The sequence below is a fragment of the Heptranchias perlo genome, chromosome 24 (genome assembly GCF_035084215.1).
Source record: "Heptranchias perlo isolate sHepPer1 chromosome 24, sHepPer1.hap1, whole genome shotgun sequence".
NCBI lineage: Eukaryota > Metazoa > Chordata > Chondrichthyes > Hexanchiformes > Hexanchidae > Heptranchias > Heptranchias perlo.
The window spans coordinates 36,600,297-36,613,849 of record NC_090348.1 but is presented as its reverse complement, the minus strand read 5'-3'; the positions used below and the strand labels follow the sequence as shown (position 1 = coordinate 36,613,849).

General features: G+C 39.6%; 1 protein-coding gene across 1 annotated transcript in view; it reads left to right on the top strand.

The window, feature by feature from the left end:
• Positions 1-2,032: 2,032 nt before the first annotated feature.
• prkcq (protein kinase C, theta) overlaps positions 2,033-13,553 on the top strand; it is a 108,702-nt gene continuing 97,181 nt past the window's right edge. The window contains exon 1 of the mRNA XM_068005101.1: positions 2,033-2,116. The gene's annotated coding sequence lies outside the window, so the exon portion shown is untranslated. The remainder of the gene's footprint in view (positions 2,117-13,553) is intronic.

The following is a 13,553-nucleotide window of genomic DNA, read 5'->3' as shown; positions in this document are numbered from 1 at the left end:
GTGCCTCTATATCCTTTTTATAATATGGAGACCAGCACTGTTCACAGTACTCCAAGTCTGGTCTAACCAAGGTTCTATACAAGTTTAACATAACTTCTCTGCTTTTCAATTCTATCCCTCTAGAAATGAACCCCATGCTTGATTTACTTTTTTTATGACCTTATTAACCTGCCTTGCTACTTTTAGTGATTTGTGTATCTGTACCCACAGATCCCTCTGCTCCTCTACCCCATTTAGACTCTTATTATCTAAGTAGTATAAGAAGATAAGAACATAAGAAATAGGAGCAGGAGTAGGCCAATCGGCCCGTCGAGCCTGCTCCGCCATTCAATAAGATCATGGCTGATCTGATCCTAACCTCAAATCTAAATTCATGTCCAATTTCCTGCCCGCTCCCCGTAACCCCTAATTCCCTTTACTTCTAGGAAACTGTCTATTTCTGTTTTAAATTTATTTAATGATGTAGCTTCCACAGCTTCCTGGGGCAGCAAATTCCACATACCTACTACCCTCTGAGTGAAGAAGTTTCTCCTCATCTCAGTTTTGAAAGAGCAGCCCCTTATTCTAAGATTATGCCCCCTCAGTGTATGTGACCCCCTTATTCTTCCTACCAAGATGTAATACCTCAGACTTATCTATATTGAAATTCATTTGCCAATTACATGCCCATTCTTCAAGTTTATTAATGTTTCCTGTATTTTGTCACAATCCCCCTCAGTATTAGCGATACCCCCAATTTGGTGTCCTCTGCAAATCTTGAAATTGTACTTCCGATTCTCCAGTCCAAATTGTTTATGTAAATGGTGAACAACAGTGGTCCCAGCACGGATCCTTGTGGAACACCACTTCTCATCTTTTGCAAGTCTGAGTAACTACCTTTAACCCCTACTCTCTTTTCTATTTTGTAGCCAGTTTGCTATCCATTCTGTTACTTGTCTTGACCTTAGTCATGAGTCCAGTATGCGGTATCATATCGCAGCTGGTATTTAATACTGCTGCACAATACCAACTGCTAATATTTATGTATAATTATTTTAAATTGACGCACTATCTGTATCATCAACATAGAGCCCGAAGGTGTATTTATAAAAGCATAGCTGATTTATAAATGTTGTTATATCAACGATTAGTCTTGTTTACTTTGGGAATCTTGAACTTGCTGTAAATCGGCCTCGATTATTCAGACATTGATCCCCTGGACCCGGTCCGGTTCAGGCTAACTGTCCCAGGTTGCTTGGCTGGTTCCCATACCTCTTTAACCCCTCTCCCCTCCCCTTGTCGGTTGTGTAATTGACAATAAACCAAGTACAGTAAGTAAATCATACCCGGATTATGTTTCTAGGGCGATGCGTTGGCTTTTCAAAAAGCCTCCACTTCCCCCGCTGAAACGCAGTGTTTGATATTGCTCTCTTGCCCCCGCTGCAATATATGTGGGTTTTTTATTTGTCGACCACATGCGCTCCATTTGAAAGGTTTGTTTTAAAAAATTTCAAACCTTCTCAACAACTCCTTTACGTATCAAACCGTGTCACCGATTTCAATATATTTGAGAGAGTGTGTCTGGAATTGCACTAATTAATATATAGAAAACAGCAATTAGTATTTATAAAACTGTAACCCATACCGGTTCGAGTATACACTTTTTTCTCTTTAATAACTAGGAGACGATCCTATTTTACATTCAGTACTGGAAGTAATGTTTGGGATTGCAGAGTATTTCGTTGTATTGCAGCATTAGGTGTTCTGGGAAGGTTAACTAAAGTTGAAAATAATACAACTGTTGAGCAGTTTCTGTAAAAAGACTCAAGTGTTGCAATAAAGAGAGAGCTGTACACGTCTCGGTGTCAATTTCAAACCAGTTGGCAAGTGAAAGTGACATCCTCCCTTGACCGACAGCTCCCTTGCCCAATCACAGACAGCCGCTGTTCATCGACCGCCCACGAAGTCTTTTGGAGCACCAATCGGTGTTGTTTGTAGACGGGGTTTCTGGTGTTGGCTACATTTGTGATCAGACACATGTCACTCTGAGTGGCTAAGAACTCTAAACCGGGCGCGTCGTGAGGAAGGAGCCTCTCTGTACATTTTACACCGTTACTCTAACTGCCTTCTTATACCGGTGAGTCTCCTCACTTGCTTTCTTTAAGATCTGCTTTCAGTTTTTGGAAGATTACTTTTGTTGGATTATGAAGACATCTAGATTTTTAAAAATGTAAACCTTTTCTCTATTATGTAAATATATCGTGTGAGATTATGATTCCCTAACTGCTTCTGGAATGTACTAAAGTGTGTATCATGTTCAAAGTGAAGTCTATGTAAATAACTGATTCTGCACAAATATGGGGGGGATTTTTTAATCTGTAAAGCACTTGGTGTGAGACCAAGATTCTAAAACAATGTTGACCTATACATTAGTCACTAGCCACATGTGGCTAACTGGGAATCCAGATGTGATTAATTACTTTTCTGATTAGTAAATAAAAAATGAGTAATAGTCATCGTCATTGGGAATGTGATCTCAATACTCGTATTCACACAGCGTGTACTTTACCCTTTTTGCGCATTTATTGGTAAAACGGTAAAATGAAAAGCAGAGTAGAATCATAGAAGGAGGCCGTTCAGCCCGTTGTGCCTGTGCTGGCTCTTCGAAAGAGCGGTCCAATTTAGTCCCACGCCCCAGCTTTTTCCCCATAGGGTTTTCCCCCATAACCCTGCAAATTAGTCCTCTTCAAGTACATGTCCAATTGTCTTTTGAAAGTTCCTATGGAATCAGGTAGTGCGTTCCAGATTTTAACAACCCTCTGTATGAAAAAATTGAAAAAAGTATGCGAGTGTTTTTTGACTGTTGTGAGTGCTTTGCGTCCTTGGTTACTGAATGGTGATAGATGCTGTTAAGTACATGTGAAGTACAATTACCTGTATTGTGTGAGCATTTTCTAAAATTAGTGCAATTGTCTAAAATGGTGTTGCCGTGGCACAGCTATGGCTAGTCAGTGATTTCTATTGGACAACACTGTTCTACAACTCTTAAATTGGATCTGCCTAAATGACAAAATGTTTGGCAAACCTTGTTTTTTAGTTTACAAATACATACTATGTCGACAAACTATGTTAAAACATATCATCACATCACTTGCATGTGAGATGCAGTGCTGTCAATAATTGGAATACTCAAAGGGAGTTCTGACGCAACATTTAACTGAGAGCCTCAATCTCGTGTCTAAACAGAGCTAAAGCAGGCATTTCCTTGGGCCCCAGAATGAAGTTACCTCAAGACTCCTTGTCAAGTGTTGGCAGCGCTGGAGGTGTCACTGTAACAAAGTAGCACATTGCTCTCCTCATCCTGTCCAAAAAATAAAAAAACACCTTTTACTAAAGACCGTGTCCTTTTAAGGAAGATTTGGTTCTGGTCTCCTCCATAATTATCCATCACCTTTTAAAACTGTTTCCTTAGTTTGTTAGGAGTAAGGGATGATACAATGACATAGAGGGAATGTAAAAATTCATTTTTGTAGGAAATACATGTTTCCCATTCACAGCAAGGATGTCCAAGCCTTTTCTCTTTGTGCACCACTCAAGTGCTTATAATGGAGTCCAGGGGCTGCATATAAAAGGATTAAAATGCAAATAACAAAATTCAGGGAACACTGTATTGAAGATAACAATACTTAATTTATTACAAACAAAGAGATGCTAAAATTTAAACAACTTTCATCAACAGCTGCATGACTAATGTGAAGCATGACACTTGTTCATAGCTTCGATCAAATTGTCGATGTTGGGAATGATAATGGAAATGGCAATAAATAAAACGCAATTAAAAATACTGATTGCAATAAAAAGCACTAACTGCAATGAAAAGAAACATGTTCACTTTATTGCCACTGGGCTGTGCTCCTTATCCTGGTCCTACTCTGCTCTGCTGCTCCTTATCAATACCACTAATGTTGTGCCACTGCCATCTGATGTTGCCTCCATGTAAGGTTGCAATGACGGCCGCTGATATAGGAGATGTCCTTGGTATCACAAATGGGCTCCATTTCGGGCACAGGAGCTTTGAATTTTTAAATATAACCCAATAATTTGAAAAACACCACTTTCTGATTGCTGAAAAAGGGCGTTGGAAAGAATCTTCCCTTATTGGGGGAAACCCACCAATGAGAATATAGTCTTTCCACCGCCCTTTCCCACCAGTCCAAGAGTGCATTTTTCAATCTATCTGGCCCGTCTTTAAAAATTCAGAACTCCAGCACTCAAAAATATAGTAACGGGACTCAAACTTATGGGCTGGATGCTGGACCATAGTATGGGCACTCGTGCATTACACACTACTTGTTTCTATTTCTGCAACAATGACAAATGTGAATATTGTAAAAGGCAATGCTAATGCTGCAACAGTGGCTGTGCCAATAATACACTTTCAGTTAAGAAGAATGGACTTCTACAATATCTTATGTAGATTATTCTGATTCAAAGCTTAGTTGATTTTTTTATACGCTCATAAACATACCTAGTTGTTTCTACCTACCTGTATATTTCTGAAATTGTTTCACTAAATCACCCTTCCTTGCCACTTCTTTCAAAAGCCTCTTCAAAATATAAGTCCTTGACTATGCTTTCAGTCACCCCACTCATAGTTTTTCCCATTCCCAGTCAATGTCCTCTTTTCTTCTCATGGTTAAGTGTCCTTAGATGCTATGATAGGTGAGGGATACTACACAAATGTCAGTTGTTGCTGTACATACCAATAGTAGCTTTGAAGTGTGATAAGGAACCTTGTATCCATGTTAGTTCACCTTTGGTCTTTAACCTCGATTCTTCTAAGCTGAATAAGTTTGTATATAAAAGTAGCCAATCTCACATGGCATTGCACATGGGAAGTCAAGACCAAGTGTAGTCTTCAGATGAAGTGGGGTTAAAGGGCAGGGATAATTGGACCAGGGCCTGCAGACGTCATTCAGTTGCCATTTTAAAGTCATGCATTCTGTCCTTATTTCATATAATACTTTGATTTAATATTATTATTTATAGTTTAATAGTAAAATGTACAGCAGTTTGGGAAGCAGAGTTGGTTGAATCATAGGAGTTTCTCTGCTTAGTTGCAAAACTGAGACACCAGCACACCATCACAGGCAGAAGGGTGTATTTACAGCATGAGAAGTTTACAAAGGCAACTTCCATTATAAATGTGAACATAGCAGTTTAAAAGAAAAGAATTGACTGGAATTGCACACAGGTATAAGATTTTTAACACATTATAGATTCTGGTTTGAACAAACATTTCCACCACACATTTAGCATTAGGGTTTGTGATGTTACTTTCCTCTTTTATTGTTATTCCCATCTTTTGTCTTTAATCCTTACTATCCCTTATTATCCTCCTTCAACTCTGGTCATGGAATTCTGAATAACCACCATTAACGTCACACCATATTGATATTGGCATTAACTTAGAAACTCTTCCCCTATCTCCACCCCAAGAATGGACACCAGCAGATTGTATATCAGCCTGATGTTCTGACAGAAATCATCAAAGCTTACTGAGCAGACAAGCATTAATATCATTCGAGAGTGGAATCCAAACTTAAGCCTTCTGATTGGGAGGCTCGTCATAAGAGCAGCTACACACCCCAATTGGTTCATTCAATTAATACAGTTTCTACTCACTGTGCCACTTAATGAATGAAAACACAAGAAGGGCCGACAAACGTTCCAACAAAACAATTTTTGAAGAGTCAGTAAGGCAGGGAGAAAAAAATATCAGACATAGCACTACAGCATCAGGACCTATGGCATAATTAGAAACACGTTGTTTAAGGGAGGGAGCATTGCCATTAGTGCTTCTTTTAAAAAGCTGTGGCTTGGAGGAGTTACGAAGCCCGATGGTGTGAGGACGCTGAATTAGAAACAGTTGATATCGTGTTATCTGTCAGGGATCACACTGTATTAGCCGTGTATGTTAAATCAACTCACTGGCATAGTCAGCCTAAGTAATACTCCCCTACCAGCACCACAACCTTCCACCACCCCCCCCAACCCCCTCACCTCCCATTGCAGCCATGTGAGCTGTGCTCACTGTTTAAAATAAGTATCTCTCAGTGGCATTTGAAATAGAACGTAAATGTCCTCTCCTCTGTTCTGTTCGAGTCTACCCTTCCCTTGCTTATATCAGGGATTGTTGGGATGAGGGCATTCATGCGGTTGTTAGATTAAGTGGATCAGTAGGCAGCAGCTCCCCCCTTGACTGGTGTTCTCTCAGTTGCAGAGGAAGTCCATGCTTTACCCATTCAGGTTGACACCTATCCCACAGGTAATTTATCTTATTGCTGGGGGATGGGTGTTGCACTTCAGCAGGAGGATGCATCTCCGTCCTCAGAACATGCACTGTGCCAGCTTACACATTCCTCTGAACAACAGACCGAGCAGATACAAGCCTGGGTTTGATGGCACTGTGAGGCCAGTGTCAGTTCACATAGTAAAACTTTGTGGTTTCACCAGAGGGTAAAGAGTCAAGGGAACAATGGCCTTTAAAGAGAGTTTCCTGCTTTTGGTTTTGTGACTTCTAAAGTGAGCCTTCTTCCCTTTGCTCCTTTTTTTGTTGATTTCTCACCCCTTTTCTTACCAGTGATTGAGAAAATGAATTGTTAACCAAGAGGTCATGAGCTGCTTGCCACTTGCCTCTGTTTAGTGAGTTTCGGTGGTTCTGTGACTGCATACCTTGGCACAGAGGTGCATGACAATGATGCATTACACCTCAGGGGAACAGAGAAACCTACCTAGATCTCTTAACAAAGAAATTATTATTTTAATGAAAAGTTCAGTAAAACAGCAGCACTAAACAGGATATTGAAAAATAAAAACAATTGGCACACACTGTAATGCTAAGTGCATCACCCAGTACAGCGCCGAACAATGCAGACCCTGGAGGTCCCATGGCTTAATTCCCTATCTGTGTCGCATTAGCTGATCTCAACCAGGATAGTGCTAGTGGTATTACAACTGCCCTTGGTGGCCCTCAGCTAGGTAGGCAAAAATCATCCAGGGTTCCCAGTCCCGATTGCTATTGAGTGACCTCCGCTAGAAAGTGCGCGTGTTGAAGTCAGATGAGGACACCATTAACCTTGGCTGCGATGTTTCTCCATCATCACAATCAAATAGCCGGCGAACACTCACTGTCTAAGCTCAAACTCAGCTACTTGATTGACATAGCAGATGGTGCAACAGCGTGCCAGCATGAATTTTGGGCTTATAGGGCAGGAGGGGTGAAAACTGATGGGGATTTTCTTTGGAAGTTATTTGAAGTGGGTATGACAGCCAGATCGTTACTAGTCATCAGATACCATCGATTGGATAATTAGGCACAAACCTTTAACCAAAAACAAATTATCCAAAGAATACACCTGTGCATTTTTCAAAAGTAAACAAAGCCGTTTCAGACATTATGCAGGATGTGAGCTAACCACCAGCTAGTAGTAAGTAGACAGGAAGCCTCAGTAATTACATGGTAGGTCGTTAACTGTCATCATTAAAGCTGTGTGCAGGTCTTATCCAATAACATCTGCCATAGTACTTAATTATGCAAACCACTCAATAAAGTTCTAGCTAAGTTTTAACTCTATTAACTGTTTCTTTTTTTTTGACTATCATACTTCGGTTTTAATCTACTTTGTGCACCAATAATGTATGGAGGGAAAATAATATTGACTATACACATATAAGAAAAGAAAGCAGCTTTGTGCAAAGTAACAGGTGGGATATTTGATGTCAAATTTGAGATTGTGAAGGTATAACACAAGAGATAGTTAGAGCCAAGTTGGTATCATTGCCGGGACGATGATTTGAATAGACTCCTCGGCCCTGGGATACCTTCATCTTTGCCTAGTTATATTAATTAAAGTCACTTAACTCTAGAGTAAATAAGGAGAAACTGTTTCCACTGGCAGAAGGGTCAGTAACCAGAAGGCACATATTTAAGGTAATTAGCAAATGAGCCAGAGGTGAGATGAGGAGAATTTTTTTTACGCAGTGAATTATTATGATTTGCAATGCACTGCCTGAAAGGGTAGTGGAAGCAGATTCAATAGTAATTTTCAAAAGAGAATTGGATAAATACTTGAAGGGGAGAAACTTTCAGGGCTATGGGGAAAGAGCAGGGGAGCAGGACTAATTGGATAGGTCTTTCAAAGAGCCAGCACAGGCACGATGGGCCGAATGGCCTCTTTCTGTGTTGTAAGATTCTACGAATTACAAAGAAGCAAATAGGTTTGCATATGTAAATTTGAAGCGAAGGGAAGCAATCCTTTGTACATTTGAAATGCTGATACTGAAACTTAGCAATAGCATCCCATTTGTTCACTTATTTAAATAGGCGATGTTGCTATAAAGAGGGATTTTAGGTCCTGCTGAGGTCCTGAGATTGGCAGGATCAATCAGAGCGGAAAGAAAGACTTGACTTTATATACAGTCAACTCCTTTTAATTCAAAGTTGCTTCATTCAAATTTTCTGATTATGCAAATATTTGTAGCACTAAATTCCTGCTTTGTTTTGTTTTATGTTACTTAATTTGAATTATTGGATCATTTGAATTTTCTTAGTGCAAAATAACTGAAATATCAGAAGTAGACTGTAGCATCTTATCAGGTCTCTCAGAAGCATTTCATTGTGGTTCGTCTTTGAGGTGCAATGACTGCTTAATACCTTGAGGTGCAATGACTGCTCTTACGTGGGTGAGAGCAACAACTATTTTGCACACAGCAAGATCCCACAAATAGAAATCAGATGAAATACCAGTTAATCTGTTTTTGGTTGTTGGTTGAGAGAGGTTTGATGACTAAAACACCAGGGGACCTCCTTATTCTTCTTCAACTAGTGCCATGGGATCTTTAAAACATTCAGCTGAACCAGTCGAACAGGCAGACTGTTTAACATCTCATGTGAATGTCAGTACCTTTAACAATACAGCACTCCCTCAGTACTGCACTAGAGTGTCAGCTTGGATTATGTGCTCAAGACGTGGATTGAGACTTAAATCATCAACTTCTGAACAGCTCGGTAAACCTCATCATATAGGCAAAATATTTTTTAGCTGTTTCTTCTGTTAATTTAAGAATTTGTAAGAGGAGATGAAATTGCCAATGGAATTAAATCATTGGGTTATTGTGCATTCCTCAATTTACAAACTTCAGTGCCAGAAATCACTTTATCTATAATCTTAGGTGAAGGGCATAGGAAGAAAAGATAAATTATTGTGTGATTCTAAATTAGTTATTGTTGTAAATCCTTTGATTTTCCATTATGCAGTCAATTCTTACTACAAAATGTAAAATTTGATGCACTATAAACCTTCTAAAAATCATTTCAATAAAAACATAAGAAAATCCAGAGTGAGAAAAGACCATTCATCCCATCAAGCCTGTTTCATCCAAAGTCCTTGGGGGTAATTTTGACTTTGGGCAATAGTGTGAAACGGGTGATAGCAAATTGGCAGCTCGTTTTACATCTCTCCCGATTTTTATTTCCATTGATGGCAGCCCATTTTCCACTATCGCACAAAGTCAAAATTACGCCCTATGTGTGATTATTCTATTATGGATTTCTCCACTACAACCAGTCGATCCCTGACTTTAAGAAACAATAATTGTTCTTCCCCCACCTCCCTTGAAAAAAATCGAGCAGTCTTGTTGATATCTCTGAAACCCTCACCTTCTTTGGATTTTTTTTTTGGTTGCATTTTTTTTGATGGACCTCTTGAAACCACATTCATTGATCTCCATTGTGGGAGGAGCATTGCAGAATCTTTCCTAAGCAGAGTAAGTGGGTTGGTTAAAGTCTGTGGTGTGCTGGATTGTACATGTGCACATTCCTGTGAAAGGAATAGCCTTTCTCTTTCCGTGCTTTCTTATTATATGTCTGAATTGGGCTACTCTGGCAGTTCAGTGCCATTATTAAAAAATAGTTCCAGCAATTGTTTACAAGAGATCTAAACCAGAAGCCCACAATAAAGTTAGCTGATGTCAGTTAGGGAAGCAATAAGAGCCTTTCAATTGGGCTCCACTGGGCTCAGGATGGGAAACATCAGTCAGGGTTCCAGCTCCTTATGACCAGCCAGTGACCTGTGGTGGAAAGTATGTAGGTGCCATTCTTGGGGTGAAAAGAGAATCAGGTTCAACCATGATGGCCTAACCTCTTCCTCACCCCCCCCCAACCCCCCCCCCCACACACTCACACACACACACACACACACACACAGTGTGAAATGGAATGCTAAAATAAAAAAGGTTAACAAGTCTGTTAAAGCAGCGAATAGAGGAATTTCATTTGAGCACATTAACTAATGTATTTCAAATATCTCACATATTTCAACTCAATATATTATGAAAAAGATGTATCTTAGAGCAATTTCAGGATTGTAAACTCTCAGGGTTCAGTCAGTTATAAACGTTACTGTCACACTTTATAATGCTATCTGAACCCCAGAACGCTGCAATCAGATTATTGCCTTATTACTCATAGCTATCTATTATTCTCTGTCTAACTGCTGTGAATTGTAAACAATTTTACAACACCAAGTTATAGTCCAGCAATTTTATTTTAAATTCACAAAATAAAATTTAAAATAAAATTGCTGGACTATAACTTGGTGTTGTAAAATTGTTTACAATTGTCAACCCCAGTCCATCACCGGCATCTCCACATCATAACTGCTGTGAGAAAGTTATTGCCACCTTCATATCAAATGTTAGGCTCTGTAACTCCGCCCTGGTTGTTTTCTGATTGTATTGTTAGCACACATATCTTATAAGGCAACAGAAAAAACAATGAGATTGACTAGGCCTTTGAAAGCTATGCTAATGATAAAACATCCTCCATTGACCAACCATCTGTAGCTACTGCTACAATCTAAGAATGGCAGTGCTAGATCAATGCATATTTCTGAGAGAGGATGTTTAGTAATTTAAGCATTTAAAGAGCACCATCTTCATGGAGATGTGTCTGAAAAACTGTATCTTGTTTGTTTGCATGCACACAATGCAACAACGCAAGTTGTATCAAAAAGCATCATCACGACACCACCATGATGAAAGTGATGCACTGCTCTTCACTCTTGGCTCTCTCCCCACCCTTGGATGGAGAGGCAACCAAATTTCCAATTTTAGATGGAGGATGAAAAATTATAATACAATTAAAACTTCACCGGCAGTGATGTATAGAGGGGCCCTGAAATTCTGAAGGGGATCTACTTCCACCATACCTACGGCAGGACACCGGCAGAATCCCCAGGTAGATGACATAGACAGCTGAGAACAGCCACTTACACCATTTTCCTGGGGATTCCGGCAGTTTCCACCAGAATTATGGTTGGAGACCGATAGTACCAGGGCCAATGTCTTAGGCTTAGCATATTTGTGTAAAGAAACCACTGGGACAGCAAACAAACCAAAGAGAAAAGGCATTTAAACTCTGTTGTAACATTCAAACGTAAATTAGCATGTAGGAGTTTGTGAAAAAAATGCAACTGTCGACATTCGAATATCTTCAATGGCTCCATAATAGCTGGAAAACTAACAATGAGGTAGAAATGACTAAATTCCTGACCAATTTAACATTGATATTGCAATTAGTATTCATTGTTATTAATTGTAATCTACAGGCATTCAAAAGCAAGCTTGATGACATCTTGTCACTATATATTGATTAAGCTTGTCTTTCCAAACTCGGTTATGTACTTTCCTATGGACCTTGACTCTGCACCTAGGTTTCTCAATAAAAAAAATTAATATAAAAAAATTAAATCATCTTCCAGACAGATTTTTCTTCACTTGTTGCAGTTTTTTTTTATTAATAATAATAATACTGATTTACACATTGATGCAATGGTTCTACAGCACTTTGTCAACTTGATGTATTTGGAAGTCCCTGATCAAAGTCTGTTGATTCAAACACATATAATGTAGGCTCACACTCCACTGCAGCACTGAGGAAGTACTGCATCGTCAGATGTGTCATCCTTTTGATCAGACGTTTTGATCAGGTTTTAATCCACCTGTAAAGGTAGATTTTAAACTGCAGTAATGGGAAGTTTGTAGGGTATGTATTCTGTGAGGATCGAACCAAATGGGTGGAAGGACTTTCTTCTTCAAATCTACCTTGTGACAATTTCTGAACGTAGCATTTACAGGAGGATAAATTTGAGGGAAAGAATTCATCAGCAAAGATGTGCATATTGCTCCATTAATTTTAAGTACTACAGAATCAGGATGGTCACGGAGAAGGTGGTGGACATAGAAGAAAGAACTTACATTTCTATAGCACCTTTCACATCCTCAGGACATCCCAAAGCGTTTCACAGTCAATACACAGTGTACAGAGCCTATCCTATCTGTTCTGGGGTGCTAGTGATCCATTTGGCTAACACTACTTTTTAAATTTAAAGCTTGTTTGTTGCTGAACCGATCCTGATTCCCTGTAGATCCCCTGCAGTCACAGATAGAATAGCAAGCCTGTGGCACCCACCACTGTTCCACACATTGCCTCAGGTATGGTATAAGACTGCAGCATAGCAGAAACACACAGCTGCAGTCTGGTCAACTGGCCTAACTACAAAATGGCAGTTCTCTCAGGATAGCTGGGGCGCTACTCTGTTAAGCATATTTTTTTGGAATCTTTATTTTGATGCTCATCAAAGTGCTACAATTGGAACATTTTCCACTTTTTTAAGCTACCCACTATCAGCACCCAATATTCCTAAATCAGATATAGGCAAAGCAAGCTGTATTCCTCCCTAACAATTAGCCTCAACCTTAGCCTCAAAAGAGTGCCTTACTGCACCAAGGAGGTGTTGTTAGCCTGTTGGTGGCATAATTGGACTATTAGTCCTACTGACACTAATGTAAAATTGACCACTCCTGTAAACAATGTCTGAGATAGACCATGGAGTAGATTTTCGTCATCACTGCCTGGTTGGTAACCTGGCGAAGCGGATCACCTGCCCTTTATAGAACCCGCCCCTGATTGTCATTCCATTGAAATCAATGCACGGCAAATCGGGTGTGTTCTATAAAAGGTGGGCAATCCCCTTTGCCACATTTACCATCCAGGCGGTGAAGATGAAAATCTATCCCCATGTTTTAAATAGGTACTATTACTATACGTATAACCTGTACACAAACCTTTTATATTTAGCTTATTTTTAGATTGTTTTGTATTTCATTACTAATTGGACTACTGTGGTCGTTGCACCTCAGAACTTTAGTTTCTTGTTCCCCTTGATCTCCAAATATGCAGTCCTACACACTCCTCCCCCTCCTTATATTAAACTCTTCTACTCTATCTCATTCTTTTCGAGGTTCTCAAAATTCTGGCTCCCTCCCCTTCCTTCTACAAACCACAAACTTTTAAAACTCAAGCTTGATGTCACCTAATCACTACTGGATTTACCACATCTTCTCTCCCTTTTCAACCTTGGTCCTGCACTATAAGTCTTGGCCCTTTATTTAGGATCCTCAGTAATAAACATGTAATTGACTGTGCCTTTGAAATAGTCTATGTCCGCCTG